This window comes from Piliocolobus tephrosceles, chromosome 21, assembly GCF_002776525.5.
Source record: "Piliocolobus tephrosceles isolate RC106 chromosome 21, ASM277652v3, whole genome shotgun sequence".
Taxonomy (NCBI): Eukaryota; Metazoa; Chordata; class Mammalia; order Primates; family Cercopithecidae; genus Piliocolobus; species Piliocolobus tephrosceles.
The window spans coordinates 9,553,311-9,572,454 of NC_045454.1; the positions used below are offsets into that span (position 1 = coordinate 9,553,311).

General features: G+C 50.8%; 1 protein-coding gene across 1 annotated transcript in view; it reads right to left on the reverse strand.

Moving 5' to 3' along the window:
* The window catches only part of SULT2B1 (sulfotransferase family 2B member 1), a 54,263-nt gene that overhangs the window by 25,716 nt on the left and 9,403 nt on the right, over positions 1-19,144 (reverse strand). The window lies entirely within an intron of this gene.

Below are 19,144 nucleotides of genomic sequence, written 5' to 3' on the forward strand. Positions count from 1 at the left end.
AAAAAAATTTTTTTTAAATAAAAAGATACCGGGTGAGGTGGCTCACGCCTGTTGTCCCAGCACTTTGGGAGGTCAAGACGGGTGGATCACGAGATCAGGAGGTTGAGGTTGCACTTAGCTGACATCACGCCACTGCACTCCAGCTTGGGCAACAGAGTGAGACTTCATCTCAAAAACAAAAACAAACACAAAAATTAGCCGGGTGCGGTGGTGGGCACCTGCAATCCCAGCTACTCGGGAGGTTGAGGCAGGAGAATCGCTTGAATCCAAGAGGTGGAGGTTGCAGTGAGCCGAGATTGCGCCATTGCACTCCAGCCCAGGGGACAGAGCAAGACTCTATCTCAAAAAAAAAAAAAAAAAAAAAAAGATTAAAACAGAGCCTAGCTCATAGTCTGCATTCCGTAACTTTGAGCTAAATTTATTATGATTATTTCATGCAGTAGCAGGCACCACGGGGCCTTATGTGAACTCAGAAGAGGGCCTGCTTAGCACAGCCTTGCGCACACAGTAGGCCTTCAATAAATTGCAGTTACTTTGTTCAGTGATGTCATCAGTTATCCCATAGGTTGAGCGTGGGTGTGGAATTAGTGATGATGTCATCGGTTACCAGGCAGATTTAGTCCAGTGGGCAGGCGCGGTGAGGTAATCAGTTTTCAGGAGTATTAGCTACTGAGTGCCTGCTGGGCCTTGGCTGGGCCATAAGTCCTACTTGCCCTTTCTGTGCCTTGGGCAGTGGAGCTCACTTCTTTGATCCTCAGTTTCATCATCTGTCACGTGAGGATAAGAGCAATCTCTGCCTTGAGGTTTTAATCCTACTTGGGGATTCAACGGGATAATATATTTTAAGTGCCTGGCTCCCGATACATTTATCAGGAAACGGAAGCTCTGTTTAGCATTATTTTAGTCTTTGATCTGGCCAATAGCTCCTTGAGGGAGAAAGCTCCTTCCCAGCTTACAGGAGAGGAAAACCCAGATGCCAACAAGAAAATACCCTGTGCCCTTGGAGAAGCCCTGAAGGAATAAATGAATGAATGGGAGGGCATCTTGCCCATTCCTCTTGGCACCTACAATCTCCAAACTGGGGGTCCCACCACCACTCCCCAGAGGCCAGGGTGGAGCCCACAGTGCTGGGACATGTTGGTGTTCAACCAGCGTTTGATTGACTGAGTGTAGGAAGGAAGGAAGGAAGGAAGGGGTTTACCAGGACAAAAGGAAAGTCAAAGACACTTATGGCTTTCAGCTGCTGTAGCAGTTCTCAGCCCTGGGTGCTGCAGACGCTTTGAAAACTCCCCAGCAGCTGGGCGCAAAGGCTCGCACCTGTAGTCCCAGCACTTTGGGAGGCCAAGACAGGAGGATTACTTGAGGACAGGAGTTCGAGACCAGCATGAGCAATATAACGAGAACACTGTCTCTGTGCAAAAATTAAAAATTAGCTGAGTGTAGTGGCATACACGTGTAGTCCCAGCTACTTGGGAGTTTGAGGCAGGAGGATCAATTGAGCCAGGAGTTTGAGGCTGCAGTGAGCTGAGATTGCACCACTGCACTCCAGCCTGGGTGACAGAGTGAGACCCTGCCTCTAGAAACAAACATACAAACAAACCAATTGTCGTGCAGTGGGTGTGGTAGAATCGGGCTCTCGTTGTAGGTTCCAGTGCTATAGAGAGGACATGGAGGTTCAAGAAGGGAAGCAATTTGGCTGTGGCCACACAAGAACTGAACAGAGTTGGGATTTGAACCCAAGCTGCAGTGACCTCTCAGCCCTGTAGACTCAGGCCCTCCTTCCCCATGAACCCCACAGTCCAGCCAAGACCTCCAAATGCACCGAGCACTAGTCCCACCTCTGGGCCCCTGGAGCCGCTGTTCCCGCTCCTGGAAATGCCCTCCTGACCCTGCCACTCTCTGGGCCTGAGCACTGAGCCCACCAAGGAGCGCCCCCGACACCCGCCCAAGCGCTTTTGTAGCTGCATCCTCGCATTCCTAAAACAGGTGCCCTGCACCTGCTGTCTGCCTTGTAGAACAAATCTGCCCGGGGCGACCTCCTCTATGCCTGGGTCACAGGCCTGTTCGTTCCCACAGAAACATCCAGGGCCTGACATGCCGATATCGCTCAATTCGAGTGGAGGAATGAAGGGGACAATTGAGCCAGCGAGAGGCTGGAGGCAGGGACAGCAGACAGAGCTCCGGGTTGGTGGCCGCAGCAGGCAGGTGATTGCTGGGAACGACTCAGCCTCCTGGATGGCGAATGGACATGTGACCTTTTTTATTTTTTTGAGATGGAGTCCCGCTCTGTCACCAGGCTGGAGTACAGTGACGTGATCTCGGCTCACCGCAACCTCCACCTTCCAGGTTCAAGCGATTCTCCTGCCTCAGACTCCTGAATAGCTGTGACTACAGGTGCCTGTCATCATGCCCGGCTGATTTTTGTATTTTTACTAGAGATGGGGTTTCACTATGTTGGCCAGCCTGGTCTCAAACTCCTGACCTCAGGTGATCCACCCACCTCGGCCTCCCAAAGTGCTGGAATTCCAAGTGTGAGCCACCACACCTGGCAGACATGCAACTCTTTTTTTTTTTTTTTTTTTTTTTTGAGACGGAGTGTCGCTCTGCCGCCCAGGCTGGAGTTCAGTGGCCAGATCTCAGCTCACTGCAAGCTCTGCCTCCCGGGTTCACGCCATTCTCCTGCCTCAGCCTCCCAAGTAGCTGGGACTACAGACGCCCGCCACCTCACCCGGCTAGTTTTTTGTATTTTTTTAGTAGAGACGGGGTTTCACCGTGTTCACCAGGATGGTCTCGATCTCCTGACCTCGTGATCCGCCCATCTCGGCCTCCCAAAGTGCTGGGATTACAGGCTTGAGCCACCGCACCCGGCCAGACATGCAACTCTTAAAGGCCCAACCTCCCAGGCCTCCTGCCTCCCTCCTCCACGGCCTACCAGTCCCCGGTTCCCTCTCTGTTCCTGCATTCCTGCCCACCTCAGGCCTTCTCCTTTCCCTGTGGGCCCTGGACTCAGCCTCCTCCAGGTCTTCTCTGCTGCCCCTCCTCTGCTCCCAGCTATCCTGTGGCACCTCAGTGCCTTCAGGTCAAACCCTAGGTCACTGCCTCCTCTGGCCTCCTTCCTGCAGACACCAGCTCTAGGCACGCCCATTTTCCGCTCTCTGAGTGCCTTTCCCACCTCCTCCGTCCACCTCGACACAGGTCAAATGTCACCCTCCTTTTTTTTTTTTTTTTCTGAGACAGAGTCTCGCTCTGTTGCCCAGGCTATAGTGCAGTAGTGTAATCTTGGCTCACTGCAACCTCCGCCTTCCTGGGTTCACACCATTCTCCTGCCTCAGGCTCCCTACTAGCTAGGACTACAGGTGTGTGCCACCACGCCTGGCTAATTTTTGTATTTTTAGTAGAGACGGGGTTTCACCGTATTAGCCAGGACGGTCTCGATCTCCTGACCTCGTGATCCGCTCGCCTCGGCCTCCCAAAGTGCTAGGATTACAGGCGTGAGTCACCACTCCCAGCACAGATGTCACCCTCTAAATGCAGACCTTCTTGACCAATAGCCTCCTTGTCCCAGGAGATGGGGACACAGCCTCCTCAAACCTCTGAATTTCCTCTGCCCATCCCCCTCCAATCCCAGGAAAGGGCCTGGCACCAGCATGGAAGCCACCTGTACAGAAACTCTATGCCAAGAACATGCACGATCCTAGACCTCTGCCAGAACCTCACGAGGTGGGTAGTGAGAGGACCACTTTATGCTGGAAGAAATGGAGGCCCAGAGAGGTTAATGCAGTCCCCCAAGGTCACACAGCAGCCATTAGTTTTCATTAAATACAAGTACAGCTGGGCGCAGTGGCTCACGCCTCTTGTCCTCCCCTTTTTCAAGTCTTTGCTCCAAATATCACCCCTTATCATGAGGGCTACCCTGGAGCATCCTGTTTACAGCTAGACCTCCTGCACCCCCTTCCCCTGCTCTGCCTACCATCACACTGTCACTCCTGAGCTGCTCTACAGTTGACATATGACACTGATGGTTTACTGACCATCTTCTCCACTTGCATGTAAACTCCATGAGCCTGAGAATTTCAACAAATTTGGTTTTTTTTGTTGTTGTTCTGTCTTGTTTGCCAACGTACCTAAAGCACTCTCAGCAGATCCTGGCACCAGGGAGGTGCTTGTCAATATTTATTGAAGGACCCAGGCAGGAGGATCGCTTGAAGCCAGGAATGCAAGACCAGCCTGGGCAAACTGGGTGCAGTGGCTCACACCTGTAATCCCAGCACTTTGGGAGGCCGAGGTGGGTGAATCACCTGAGGTCAAGAGTTCGAGACCAGCCTGGCCAACATGGCGAAACCCTGTCTCTAATAAAATACAAAAATTAGCTGGGTGTGGTGGTGTGCGCCTGTAATCCCAGCTATTCGGGAGGCTGAGGCAGGAGAATCACTGGAACCTGGGAGGTGGAGGTTGCAGAGAGCCCAGATCACGCCACTGCACTCCAGCCTGGGCAACAATAGTGAAACTCCATCTCAGGAAAAAAACAAAACAAAACAAAAAAGCAAACCAGCAGTACCCACAGACACAGGGAAGGGTCTCCCAGGCATTGCGCTGGGTGAAAGAGCCAGACTTGGAAAGTAAACTCTGTATAGTTCCATCTCTGTGGCTGTGGTTGGCCAAACCACAGCCTCCAATGACGATCTCATCCTAATCCTTGAAATCTGAGACTGTGTTCCAAAATGGCCGAACGGACTTTGCAGATGTGATTAACAGTCTTCACGAGGTAGCTCATGCTTCTAATCCCAACACTTTGGGAGGCTGAGACGGGTGGATCACTTGACATCAGGAGTTTGAGACCAGCTTGGGCAATATGGTGAAACCCCATCTCTACTAAAAATACAAAATTAGCCAGGCGTGGTGGCGCATTCCTGTAATCCCAGCTACTCAGGAGCCTGAGGCAGGAGAATCATTTTAATCTGGGAGGCGAGGGTTGAAGTGAGCTGGGATGGTGTCACTGCACTCCAGCCTGGGTGACAGAGTGAGTCTGTGTCTCAGAAAAAAAGAAAAAAAAAAAATCTTGAAGCCAGGCATGGTGGCTCATGCCTGTAATCCCAACACTTTGGGAGGCCAAGATGGGAGGATTGCTTGAGGCCAGGAGTTCAAGACCAGCCTGGGCTACACAGAGCAAGACCCCAATCTCTTAAAAAAAAATAAGAAAAAAAGAAAAAAACTCCTGGGCTCAAGCAATCCTCCCACCTCAGCCCCCTAAAGTGCTGGGATTACAGGTGTCACTGAGACCAGTGGGTTGCAATGTTAGATAAAAATTTATCTAAAATGTATCTAATATTTAATCTAAAATTTGTCATTTATCTAAATGCTAAATGCTGCTAGAATGGCGGGTCAGGGAGGCCCCTCTGGGAACCAGACATCTGTGCAAAGACTAAAGGTAGCGAGAGAGGGAGCGGTGTGTGGGGATCAGAAGGAAGAGTGCGCGCGAAGGAAGTGAGCAGTGGGCTGCTGGGATTCTGGGGTCTGAGTGGGGCTGGAGCTGGGGGGCCCTGAGCGGCCCACCCTTCCAGGAATGCAATCCGACAGCAGGCGGGGTTTCTCAGCAGCCCTGGCACACGGTTTCGCTGACTCACTGCCGGCGCCTGTGATCAACTCGCCTTTGGAGAGAGAACATTGCCAAGACCCCCCCCCACCAGCCTGAGCTGGGTTCAATGCGCCTCACTCCCAGGACGCGCCGAGCAGTGTCCCGGCATCCTGCCCTGCCTCTGTCCGGGCTGTTCTCCCCGCCAGGCTCACCCTCACTCATCTCCGGACAGGCTTGCATTTGGAGCCCATCTGGGCAGGCGTCCCCAACTCAACCTCTCAGCAGGATGACTCACCCTTGGCCATGGCTCAGAGATACTCTGTCGGCAGGAGTGGGATTGGCATAACCTCTTAGGGAGATCGTTTGGGAACATTTACAGGATTCAAGGCCAGCTCCTTCTCCATCTTCAGGGCTTGGGTCTTCCCTGATCGCCTTGGCTAAAGCAAGAAACCTCCCACCCTGTGCACTTTACTGCCCATCTCCACATCCTGCTGGCCTCTTTTGCAGCCCCTTTTAATATTTTTTTTTTTTTTTTTTTTTTTTTTTTTTTTTTTTGAGACGGAGTCTCACTCTGTTGCGCAGGCTGGAGTGCAGTGGCTCAATCTCGCCTCACTACACCCTCGACCTCCACCCTCGAGCTCCTGGGCTCAAGCGATCCTCCCACCTCAGTTTCCCCAGTAGCTGGGACTACAGGTGTGTGCCACCACACTCAGCTAATTTTTTAATTTTTTGTTGAGACAGGGGTCTCGCTATGTTGCCCAGGCTTGTTTTGAACTCCTGGGCTCATGGGATTCTTGTGCCTTGGCCTCCCAAAGTGCTGGGATTACAGGCATGAGCCACCGTGTCCTGCTTATTTTTATTTTTTTTGGATACAGGGCCTTGCTCTGTTGCTCAGGCTGGAGTGCAGTGATGCAGTCACAGCTTTCTGCAGCCTCAATCTCCCAGGCTCCAGTGATTTTCCTGCCTCAGCTCAGCCTCCTGAATAGCTGGGACTACAGGCATACACCACCGCACCTGGCTAATGTTTACGTTTTTTGTAGAGATAGAGTCTCACCGTGTTGCTCAGGTTGGTCTTGAACTCCTGGGCTCAAGTGACCCTCCCATCTCAGCCTCCCAGAGTGCTGGGGTTACAGGCATGAGCCACCGCACCTGGTCTGTTGCCTTCTTTAAATCTGCTTTCCCCACTAGCAGGAGAGCTAGGAGGTGGCAGAAATTTTCCCTGTGCCATGTCCTACCTCAAAAGCCAATATCTGACCATGGGTAACACTGTGTTCTTTTTTTTTTTTTTTTTTTTTATTGAGACAGAGTCTCGCTCTGTCGCCAAGTCATGATCTTGGCTCACTGCAACCTGCTTCCTGGGTTCAAGCGATTACTCCTGCCTTAGACTCCTGAGTAGCTGAGATTACAGGAGTGCATCACCACGCCTGGCTAATTTTTGTATTTTTAGTAGAGACGGGATTTCACCATGTTGGTCAGGCTGGTCTCAAACTCCTGACCTTGTGATCTGCCCTCCTTGGCCTCCCAAAGTGCTGGGATTACAAGCATGAGCCACCGCGCCTGGTTAAACACTATGTTCTATTTGCCAGATCCCCAAATGAACCTGACCCCCTAGAAATGTAAGGAATAGACAGATGCCCTTAAGGAAGCGCACAGTGAAACATATCCCAGGGCGATAATGGCGATGATGTTCCAAGAGGGGCCAGAAACCATAGAGGACGGGGTCAATGAGTCCGGACCGGAGAAACGCTGGAATTCAGCCACTCAAAAAGGAGTTTACAGCTCAACAGGGACTTGAGTTATACATACATCTCTCTCTGTCTGTCTGTCTCTCTTTCTCTCCCTCCCTCCCTCTCTCTGTCTCTCTTTCTCTCTCTTTGAGACAAAGTCTTGCTCTATCGCCCTGGTTGGAGAGTAGTGACACAATCACGGCTCACTGCAAACACCACCTCCCAGGTTCAAGCCATTCTCATGTCTCAACCTCCCAAGTAGCTGGGATTACAGGTGTGCGCCAACAAGTCCCTCTAATTTTTTTTTTCTTTTTTTTTGTGTTTTGACAGAGTCTCGCTCTGTCACCAAAACTGGAGTACAGTGGTGCAATCTCGGCTCACTGCAAACTGCGCCTCCCGGGTTCAAGTGATTCTCCCATCTCAGCCTCCCAACTAGCTGGGATTACAGGAGCACGCTGCCACGCCCAGCTAATTCTTTGTATTTTAGTAGAGATGGGGTTTTACCATGTTGCCCACGCTAGTCTGGAACTCCTGAGCTCAGGCAATCCACCCACCTAGGCCTCCCAAAGTGCTAGAATTACAGGTGTGAGCCACCACGCCTGGCATGTCCCTCTAATTTTTGTATTTTTAGTAGAGATGGGGTTTTGCCATGTTGGCCAGGATGGTCTCGAACTCCTGGCCTCAAGCAATCCACCAGCCTTGGCCTCCCAAAGTGCTGGGTTTACAGGTATAAGCCATCGCACCCAGCCATACATATATTTCTCAAAATGAGCACACTTTAGGCTGGGTGCGGTGGCTCGTGCCTGTGATCCCAGCATTTTAGGAGCCCAAGGTGGGAAGATCACTTGAGCCTAGGAGTTTGAGACCAGCCTGGACAACATAGTGAGACTCCGTCTCTACAAATAACAATTAAAAAAATTAGGCCAGGTGCGGTGGCTCACCCTTGCAATCCCAGCACTTTGGGAAGCCGAGGCGGGCAGATCACGAGGTCAGGAGTTTGACACCAGGAGTTCAAGACCTGCCTGGCCAACAGCGTGAAACCCCGTCTCTACTAAAAATACAAAAATAGCTGGACGTGGTGGCACACGCCTGCAGTCCCAGCTACTTGGGAGGCTGAGGTGGAAGAATTGCCTGAACCCAGGAGGTGGAGGTTGCAGTGAGCCAAGACCATGCCACTGCACTCCAGGTAACAGAGTAAGACTCCATCTAAAAAAAAAAAAAAAAAAAAAAAATTAGCCTGGTGTGGTGGCATGTGCCTGTTCTCTCAGCTACTTGGGAGGCTGGGGTGGAAGGATCGTCTGAGCTGGGGAGGTCGAGACTTCAGTGAGCTGTGGTTGTACCACTTAGGTGACAGGGCAATATCCTGTCTCAGAAACAAACACACACAAAACAGTAGCACACTTTAGATTTGTGTGGTTTACTGTAGGTAAACTTTTATTTAAAAACAAAACAAAACAAAACAAAAAACTGGCCGGGAGCAGTGGCTCACATCTGTAATCCCAGCATTTTGGGAGGCCGAGGCAGGCAGATCACCTGAGATGAGGAGTTTGAGACCAGCCTGGCCAATAGAGCGAAACCCCATCTTACTAAAAATGCAAAAATTAGCCGGGCATGGTGGTTGGCACCTGTAATCCCAGCTACTTGGTAGGCTGAGGCAGGAGAATCGATTGAACTTGGGAGGCAGAGGTTGCAATAAGCCAAAATCTAGCCATTGCACTTCAGCCTAGGTGACAGAAGGAGATTCTCTTTCTCTCTCTCTCTCTCTCTCTGTCTCTCTCTCTCTCTCACACACACACACACACACACACACACACACAAAACCATAAACAAATATTGAAGTAGTTAATAATATGCAGCCTGGAATGTTTAGGGTGAAACATTCAGATGTCTGTAACTTACTTTGAAATGCATCAGCCGGGCGCGGTGGCTCAAGCCTGTAATCCCAGCACTTTGGGAGGCCGAGACGGGCGGATCACGAGGTCAGGGGATCGAGACCATCCTGGCTAACACTGTGAAACCCCGTCTCTACTAAAAAATACAAAAAACTAGCCGGGCGAGGTGGCGGGCGCCTGTAGTCCCAGCTACTCGGGAGGCTGAGGCAGGAGAATGGCGTGAACCCGGGAGGCGGAGCTTGTAGTGAGCTGAGATCCGGCCACTGCACTCCAGCCCAGGCGACAGAGCAAGACTCCGTCTCAAAAAAAAAAAAAAAGAAAAAAAAAAGAGAAATGCATCAAAACTAAGGATTAGGCTGGGTGCCGTGACTCTTGCCTGTAATCCTAACACTTTGGGAGGCCTATGCAGGTGGATCACCTGAGATCAGGATTTGAGACCAGCCTGTCTAACATGGCGAAACCCTGTCTCTACTAAGAAAACAAAAATTAGGACGGGAGCAGTGGCTTACGCCTGTAATACCAGCACTTTGGGAGGCTGAGGCCGGTGGATCACTAGGCCAGGTATTCAAGACCAGCCTGACCAATATGGTGAAACGCCGTCTCTACTAAATATACAAAAATTAGCTGGGCGTGGTGGTGGGCACCTGTAATCCCAGCTACTTGGGAGGCTGAGGCAGGAGAATCGCTTGAACCTCAGAGGCAGTGGTTGCGGTGAGCCTAGATCTCGCCACTGCACTCCAGCCTGGGCGACAGAGTGAAATCTCATCTCAAAATAACAACCATAAAACCACAACAACAACAACAGCAACAACAATAACAAAAAAGCTAGAAGGATTGATACATGGCTAGAGGGATGCAAAGATCTGTGACAAAACAAGTACTATATAATAAAATTTCAGCGTATCCTGAGAGAGACACGGTAAAAAAGAAAAAAGATTTTAAAAATGTTAAAACCCTCAAATTTTAGTGGTGGTGGGTATAGGGGTGTTCACGGGGTAATCCTTCCATTGTTCTTGTAAGTTTCAAAAAATTTCAAAATAAAAGGTTGGGAGGGGCCGGGCGCGGTGGCTCAAGCCTGTAATCCCAGCACTTTGGGAGGCCGAGACGGGCGGATCACGAGGTCAGGAGATCAAGACCATCCTGGCTAACCCGGTGAAACCCCGTCTCTACTAAAAAATACAAAACACTAGCCGGGCGAGGTGGCGGGCGCCTGTAGTCCCAGCTACTCCGGAGGCTGAGGCAGGAGAATGGCGTAAATCCCGGAGGCGGAGCTTGCAGTGACTCCAGCCTGGGCGACAGAGCGAGACTCCGTCTCAAAGAAAAAAAAAAAAAAGGTTGGGAGGAGCAGGTGGCATTTATTTGGCAAGATGTCCGTCATTACAAAGAACGGAAAAGCAAGGGTGGAGACAGATAGAAAGTCGTATCTTAGTTATGTAAAAAAGCAATCCGGGCACAGTGGCTCACACTTGTAATTACAGCACTTTGGGAGGCTGAGGCAGGAGGATTGCTTGAGCCTAGGAGTTCTAAACTGCAGTGATCCATGATGGGTCCACTGCACCTTTTGAGATGGAGTCTCACTCTGTCGCCCAGGCTGGAGTGCAGTGCTGCCATCTTGGCTCACTGCAACCTCCACCTCCCAGGTTCAAGCAACTCTCCTGCCTCAGTCTCCAGACTAGCTGGGATTACAGGTGCCCACCACCACACCTGGCTGATTTTTGTATGTGGTTTTTTTTTGTTTTTTTTTTTTAAGACGGAGTTTCACTCTTGTCACCCAGGATGGAGTGCAATGGCACGATCTTGGCTCACCGCAACCTCCGCCTCCCAGGTTCAAGCGATTCTCCTGCCTCAGCCTCCCAAGTAGCTGGGACTACAGGCATGTGCCACCACGCCCGGCTACTTTTTGTATTTTTAGTAGAGATGGGGTTTCACCATCTTGGGCAGGCTGATCTCGAACTCCTGACCTCATGATCCACCCACCTCGGCCTCCCAAAGTGCTAGGGTTACAGGTGTGAGCCACCGCGCTCTGCCAGACTCTGTCTCTAAAAAGAAAAAAGAAAAAAGAAATTATTTTCCTTTTGAGGAAAGGCATACATTGCTAGTGAATTTTGACACACACATACCCTGTGCTATCCAACCCCTATTAAGATACAGGACAGTCCAGTACCCAGTTTCCTTGCATCTGGTCTCTTTTATTTTTATTTTAAAATTATTTTTAATTATTTTTAATTATTTTTTTTGAGATGAAGTATCGCTCTGTCACCCAGGCTGGAGTGCAGTGGCACAATCTCAGCTCACTGCTACCTCTGCCTCCCGGGTTCAAGCGATTCTTGCTTGAAACAGGCACCCGCCACCACGCCCAGCTAAATTTTTTAGCCTCCCAAGTAGCTGGGACTACAAGCGTGCGCCACCACGCCTGGCTAATTTTTTGTATTTTTAGTAGAGACGGGGTTTTACTGTGTTAGCCAGGATGGTCTCGATCTCCTGACCATGATCATGATCTGCCTGCCTCGGCCTCCCAAAGTGCTGGGATTTCAGGCGTGAGCCACCGTGCCCAGCCTATTTTTTTGTTGTTGTTGTTTTTTGTTTTGTTTTTTGAAATGGAGTCTTGCTCTGTCACCAGGCTGGAGTGCAGTGACGTGATCTTGGCTCGCTACAGCCTCCACCTCCTGGGTTCAAGTGATTCCCCTGCCTCAGCCTCCCAAGTAGCTGGGACTACAGGCACCTGCCACCACGCCCAGCTAATTTTTTGTGTGTATTTTAGTAGAGATGGGGTTTCACCATGTCAGCCAGGATGGTGTCAATCTCCTGACTTCGTGATCTGCCCACCTTGGCCTCTGAAAGTGCTGGGATTACACAAGCCCAGTCTTCTTCTTTTTTTTTTGAGAGGAAGTCTCTGTTGCCCAGGCTGGAGTTCAATGGCATCAACTTGGCACTTGGCTCACTGCAGCCTCCACCTCCCATGTTCAAGCGATTCTCCTGCCTCAGCCTCCCGAGTAGCTGGGATTACAGGCATGTGCCATCACACCCGGCTAATTTTTGTATTTTTAGTAGAGATGCGGTCTCGCCATGTTGGTCAGGCTGATCTTGAACTCCTGGCCTCGAGTGATCCACCCGCCTCGGCCTCCCAAAGTGCTGGCATTACAAGCGTGAGCGACGGCGCCTACGCCCCGGACTGCATCTTGTCTTAATCAGTCCCTGCCCTATCCCCAGAGGCCATCCCTCCACCTCCCCCACCGCACAGATTGTGTCAACCCCATCTTGCATGTTCTGGAACTATCATCTTACAGAAGAGGTTCTTTGGTGTCTTGGTTGTTTTTGCCTAGCATAATGTTTCTGACATTTTCCGTGTCTGTGTGTACATTAGAGCTTGTTCCCGTTTGCGGCTGAGTAGAATTCCACTGCATAAATAAATCACAATGTGTTGATCCAGTCCTCTGTTAATGGACACCTGGGTGGTTTCCAGGTCAGGCTATTACTCCCAAAGCTGCCACAGCTGTTCCTGTCTTTGTGGGAACCTGCGTTCTCATTTCTCTTGGGCAAATAACTAGGAACAGAATTGCTAGGTCACAGAGTGGATATCATATGATTTGCATTGTAGTAGCTGTAAAGTAGGTTTTAAGATCTGATAGGAGGCTGGGTGCAGTGGCGCCTGCCCCTGTCATCCTACCACTTTGGGAAGTCAAAGTGGGAGAATGGCTTGAGCCCAGGAGTTCAAAATCAGCCTGGGCAACATAGTGAGACTCTGTCTCCACAAAAAAACTATTTTAATAAATTTTTATATTAAAAAAAAGATCTGATAGGGAAAGTTCCCCCTTCACTTTTTTTTTTCTTTCCAATTCCTGCACACTTAAAGTCTATATAAATATCGGCTGGTCACAGTGGCTCACACCTGTAATCCCAGCACTGTGGAAGGCCGAGGCAGGCGGATCCCTTGAGGTTGGGAGTTCAAGACAAGCCTGATCAACATGGTGAAACCCCATCTCTGCTAAAAATATAAAAATTAGCTGGGTATGGTGGTGCATGCCTGTAATCCCAGCTGCTTGGGAGACTGAGGCAAGAGAATTGCTTGAACCTGGGAGGCAGAGGTTGCATTGAGCTGAGATTGTGCCACTGCACTCCAGCCTGGGTGAGGATGTGAGACTCTGTCTCAAAAAATAAATAAATAAATAAAGTCTGTATAAATATCGTATATATCCTCAAAACAGGTAAAACTGTGATCTATAAATAATAAAATAATAATAAAAATCTATATAAATATTCATATGATTTTTAATTTTTATTTATTTACCTCCCGAGTAGCTGCGATGATAGGCACACTCTACCACGCCCAGCTAATTTTTTGTATTTTAGTAGAAATGGAAGGCCGGGCGCGGTGGCTCAAGCCTGTAATCCCAGCACTTTGGGAGGCCGAGACGGGCGGATCACGAGGTCAGGAGATCGAGACCATCCTGGCTAACACGGTGAAACCCCATCTCTACTAAAAATGGAAAAAAATTAGCCGGGCGTGGCAGCGAGCGCTTGTAGTCCCAGCTACTTGGGAGGCTGAGGCAGGAGAATGGCGTGAACCCGGGAGGCGAAGCTTGCAGTGAGCCGAGATCGCGCCACTGCACTCCAGCCTGGGCGAAAGAGCAAGACTCTGTCTCAAAAAAAAAAAAAGAAATGGGGTTTCATCATGTTGGTCAGGCTGATCTCAAACTCCTGACCTCAAGTGATTCTCCTGTCTCGGCCTCCCAAAGTTCTGGGATTACAGGTGTGAGTCCCTGGGCCCGGCTAATTTTTGTGTTTTTAGTAGAGATGGGGTTTCACCATGTTGACCAGGCTGGTCTTGAACTCCCGACCTCAGGTGATCCGCCTGCCTCAGCCTCCCAAAGTGCTGGGATTACAGGCGTGAGCCACTGCGCCCAGCCAAGGCCCATTTTGGAGAAGAGGAGAGTGGGGCTCTGGGATGGAGAGCATCTCACCCACATGTGCCTGATGGGGCACACACCTTAGGTTCGAGGTCCCTGGCTCTGTCCCTTGAAGCCTGGCAGTCTCACCACAGGCCCTGCCCCTCCGAGTCCCGCTCTAGCTGGGCTGCCAGTGTTGTTCCGTTCTCACTGTCCAGTTTGGCTTGTTTCCTGAGTGTCAAATGCTCCACCACACCATGGAACCGCACCCTGCGCGACACCTTTCGCCCGGGGCTCTTCACTTTTTTCTCTCCTCCTTGCTCTCAAATGCCTCCTCTCTCTCCCCCTTCCAGCATACCTTTATTATTTATTTATATTTAATCTTAATTAATTGTATTTATTTATTTATTTATTTTTGAGACAGAATTTTGCTCTTGTTGCCCAGGCTGGAGTGCAATGGCGTGATCTCGGCTCACTGCAACCTCCGCCTACTGGGTTCAAGTGAGTCTCATGCCTCAGCCTCCGGAGTAGCTGGGATTACAGACATGCACCACCACGACTAGCTAAATTTCTATTTTTAGTAGGACAGGGTTTCTCCATGTTGGTCAGGCTGGTCTGGAACTCCCAACCTCAGGTGATCCGCCTGTCTCGGCCTCCTAAAGTGCTGGGATTACAGGCATGAGCCACCGCACAGGGCCCAAATTTATTTTTTTGTGACAAGGTCTTCCTCTGTCTCCCAAACTGGAGTGCAGAGGTGCGATCTCAGCCCCATTGCAACCTCTGCCTCTTGGGTTCAAACGATCCTCCTGCCTTAGCCTCCCAAGTAGCTGGGATTACAGGTGCCCACCACCACATCTGGCTAATTTTTTTTTTTAATTTTTGAGACGGAGTTTTGCTCTTGTTGCCCAGACTGGAGTGCGACGGCGGGATCTCAGCTCACTGCAACCTCCACCTCCCGGGTTCAAGTGATAGGCCCACCTCGGCCTCCCAAAGTGCTGGGATTATAGATGTGAGCCACCACAGCTGACCTAATTTCTGTATTTTTACTAGAGATGGGGTTTCACCATGTTGGCCAGGCTGGTCTCGAACTCCTGATCTCAAGGGATCCACCCATCTTGACCTCTCAAAGTGCTGGGATTACATGAGCCACCACGCCCAGCCTCAGTGACAATTTTTGAAATTGACTATATGCGGAAATGCTATTTCAGATAGATTAGAGATGTGATTAAAATTAATTTCACCTGTTTCTTTTATGCTTTTTTGAAAAACGTGGCTACGAGAAAATGTTTTCCTATGGGCTCCTGGTATATATCTATGGAGGGTGGCCAGAGTCATGGAAACCACAGGGGGTGACAAGGCCCCCAGAGAAGAAATGGCCACTGAGGGGCAGCCTCTGACTGCAGTTCCAAGCCCCTGTCGGATTCCTTTCTCTGGCATGAGGGTTATGAGTCGGGCCTCAGTTTTCCCATCTGTAAAATGGGCATCGTAACACTGGGACCACACAGGGCTGTTGTGAAGACTGAATGAGCTCCTCCCCACACGGCCCTCAGCACAGGGCCTGGCTCAGGGCAGATGTTCAGGAAGCTCGTCATTATTACCATTCCTCACCCGTCCCCTCCCTCCCTCCCTGGCTCAGCAGCGGTCCCAGAAACTGGGGAAGGAGCAAAGAGAGAAACAGCACAAACGCTTGCGTCAGCCATGAGCCCGGGTCAGGCCCTTCCCCGGTCATTGCCCGTTTCACAGACACTGAGCCCTGAGGGCAGTCCTGTCTACCAGGAGGGTCCCAGCTCCTGAGCCACAGAAGCGGCATTCGAACCTGGGACTGCCTTCCTGTGGGCATTCTTCTTTTCTTTTTAATTTTTTTTTTTTTTTAAAGAGAGACGAGGGTTTGCTATGTTGCCCAGGCTGGTCCTGAACTCCTGGCCTCAAGCCATCCTCCCGCCTCGGCCTCCCAAAGTGTTGGGATTACAGGCGTGAGCTGTGGCCCCTGGCCCCTGCAGGCATTCTTGCCTGCGGTGTCAGGGTCCCCACTTTCCCAGATCCTTGGGGCTCTGGTCCCCGTGTAAGTAGCCGGCCACACCTCTCTTAGGGCCTCCACTCCAGGCCTCCAGGCAAAGCTAGGGTCTCCCTTCTCGGCCTGGCATCTATTCCATGTCATGGGTGACCCACTGGGTCCCACAGTTCCTCCTCCAGACCCTCCAGGTGGCAAACTGGGCTGCTTGGTTCTTTCCAAATGGGTCCGGAACTCAGCTGGCCAACATGGAGAAACCCTGTCTCTATCAAAAACACAAAAATTAGCTGGGTATGGTGGCACATGCCTGTAATCCCAGTTACATGGGAGGCTGAAGCAAGAGAATCGCTTGAACCCAGGAGCCGGAGGTTGCAGTGAGCTAAAATCACACCACTGCACTCTAGCCTGGGGGACAGAGCAAAACTCTGTCTCCAAAACAAAACAAAAAACAAAACCAAATGGATCCTGAACTCTGAACATCCCCACTTCTCAGCCTTTCCTCTGCCGGTCCCTACGCAGGCCTGCCAGGCACAACTGCCACCCCTCACCCCAAAGAGCGACTGGAAAGGAAAGCACATCCTGTGCCTCACTCCTCAAGCCTGAGTCAGGGGCTGGGGGGAGAAGGAGGGAACCGTGAGCATCTTTTTCCACTTCTCCCCAAGTCCCCGCATCCGCTAGTGTTGGCCCCAAAGCCCCTCTCCCTAGTCTGCCTGCCCAAATCTCACCCAGCGGGGAGGCAATGTCTTATTATTTCTTAATTGTTTGAAATCTCTTGATCAGCCCGTGTCTCAGAAAAAGCAGCTTCAGTGAGCGGTGGCTCATTCCTATAATCCCAGCACTTTGGGAGGCCGAGGCGAGTGGATCACCTGAGGTCAGGAGTTCGAGACCAGCCTGACCTGTATGGTGAAACACCGTCTCTACTAAAACTACAAAAATTTGCCCGGCATGGTGGCATGCTCCTGTAGTCCAAGCTACTCCGGAGGCTGAGGCAGGAGAATCGCTTGAACTCGGGAGGCGGCGGTTGCAGTGAGCCGAGATGGCGCCACTGCACTCCAGCCCGGGCAACCAGAGTGAAACTCCGTCTCAAAAAAAAAAAAAAGAAAAAAGAAAAAGCAGCCTCATGACTGGCAGGGTTTTGGTCGTAAAATCATTCAAGTGGCTCAGCCCTCCCTAAGGAAGGCGGGACCGGGGTTGAAAAACCAGAGGTGGCCCCTCCTCGCCCTCCCCGCCAATAAGAGGCAGAGATGAGACGGTGCCGGCGCCAGGGACTCCTGAGATCAGAGCGAGGGGAGGAGCGGCCATCGCAGCTCTCCTTGGCTGCCCGAGGCGCCCCAGGTCCAAAGGCCGGCGTGGCTTCTCTGGCCTGGACTCTCTCCGTAGCCCAGCACGCAGGGAATGCAAAGAAACGCCTGAAACCGCAGAGCGCCGGCTATGCCTCCTGTCTGAGCTGAGTCTCCCTCCCGGATCTCGCTCCTTCCGGGTCTTGCTCATCCCTAAGTTCCCCATCCAGGGCGTGATACAGTCAGGCTTCCCTGGTTCAGATCCTGGCTACGCCCTGCTTGGCAGCTGTGTGACCCTGGGCAAGTCACTCAACCTCTCTGGGCCTCACCTCTCACAGGGGATGACAGTAGTTAAAATGGGTTAATCTCAGACGGCTGTGAGGATTAGATGAGGTAATACAGACAGCACTCAATAGGTTGAGAACAACTTCAAGGATGTTACAGGGATTATAACATCCTGGGCTTGTCAGTCTACTGGCTCTGCAGCCCATCCTGCCTACCGCCTGTGCCAAATGTTTTCCTCTTACGATTTTTTTTTTTTAATTTTTTTAATTTTAATTTTTTTTTTTTTTTTTAAACAGAGTTTCACTCTTGTTGCCCAGGCTGGAGTGTGCAATGGCACGATCTTGGCTCACCGCAACCTCTGCCTCCTGGGTTCAAGCAATTCTCCTGCCTCACCTCCCAAGTAGCTGAGATTACAGGCGCCTGCCACCATGCCTGGCTGAGTTTTTTCTATTTTTAGGGTAGAGACAGGGTTTCTCCATGTTGGCCAGGCTGGTCTCGAACTCCCGATCTGCCCACCTCGGCCTCCCAAAGTTCTGGGATTACAGGCATGAGCTGCTGCGCCCGGCCTCTTACGATTTTAATTTAGCCCTTATTATCCTTTTTAGTCCTTTTTACATACAAGGCCACATGGAACACATATTAAATTTCTTTTTTCTTTTTTTTTTTTTTTTGAGATGGAGTTTCTTTTTTTTTTTGAGACGGAGTCTCGCTCTGTCGCCCAGGCTGGAGTGCAGTGGCACAATCTCGGCTCACTGCAAGCTCTGCCTCCCGGGTTTACGCCATTCTCCTGCCTCAGCCTCCCGAGTAGCTGGGACTACAGGCGCCCGCCATCTCACCCGGCTAGTTTTTTGTATTTTTTAATAGAGACGGGGTTTCACCGTGTAGGCCAGGATGGTCTCGATCTCCTGACCTCGTGATCCACCCGTCTCGGCCTCCCAAAGTGCTGGGATTACAGGCTTGAGCCACCGCGCCTGGCCGAGATGGAGTTTCAATCTTGTCACCCAAGCTAGTGTGCAGTAGTGCGATCTCAGCTCACTGCAACCTCTGCCTCCTGGGTTGAAGCAACTCTCCTGCTTCAGCCTCCCGAATAGCTGGGACTACAGGCAGGCACCTTCACACCTGGCAAATTTTTGTATTTTTAGTAGAGACAGGGTTTCACCATGTTGGCCAGGCTGGTCTTGAACTCCTGACTTCAAGTGATCTGCCCACTTCAGCCTCCCAAAGTGCTGGCATTACAGGCATGAGCCACGGAGCCCGATCTCACATATTAAATTTCTAAAGCATAATTTATAACCAACCCCATAAACTAGAACATTCTGAGCGATGCATCTTGCTGATATCTCTGGGCCCCTCCCTCTGGCATCTACTCTTCCCTTGAGCTGCTCTCCTGAATTAAATTCTGGTCAATTCCTTGTTTGGTTTTTATTTTATTTTTTTTAGTGACAGGGGTCTTGCTATGTTGTCCAGGCTGGTCTTGAACTCCTGGCT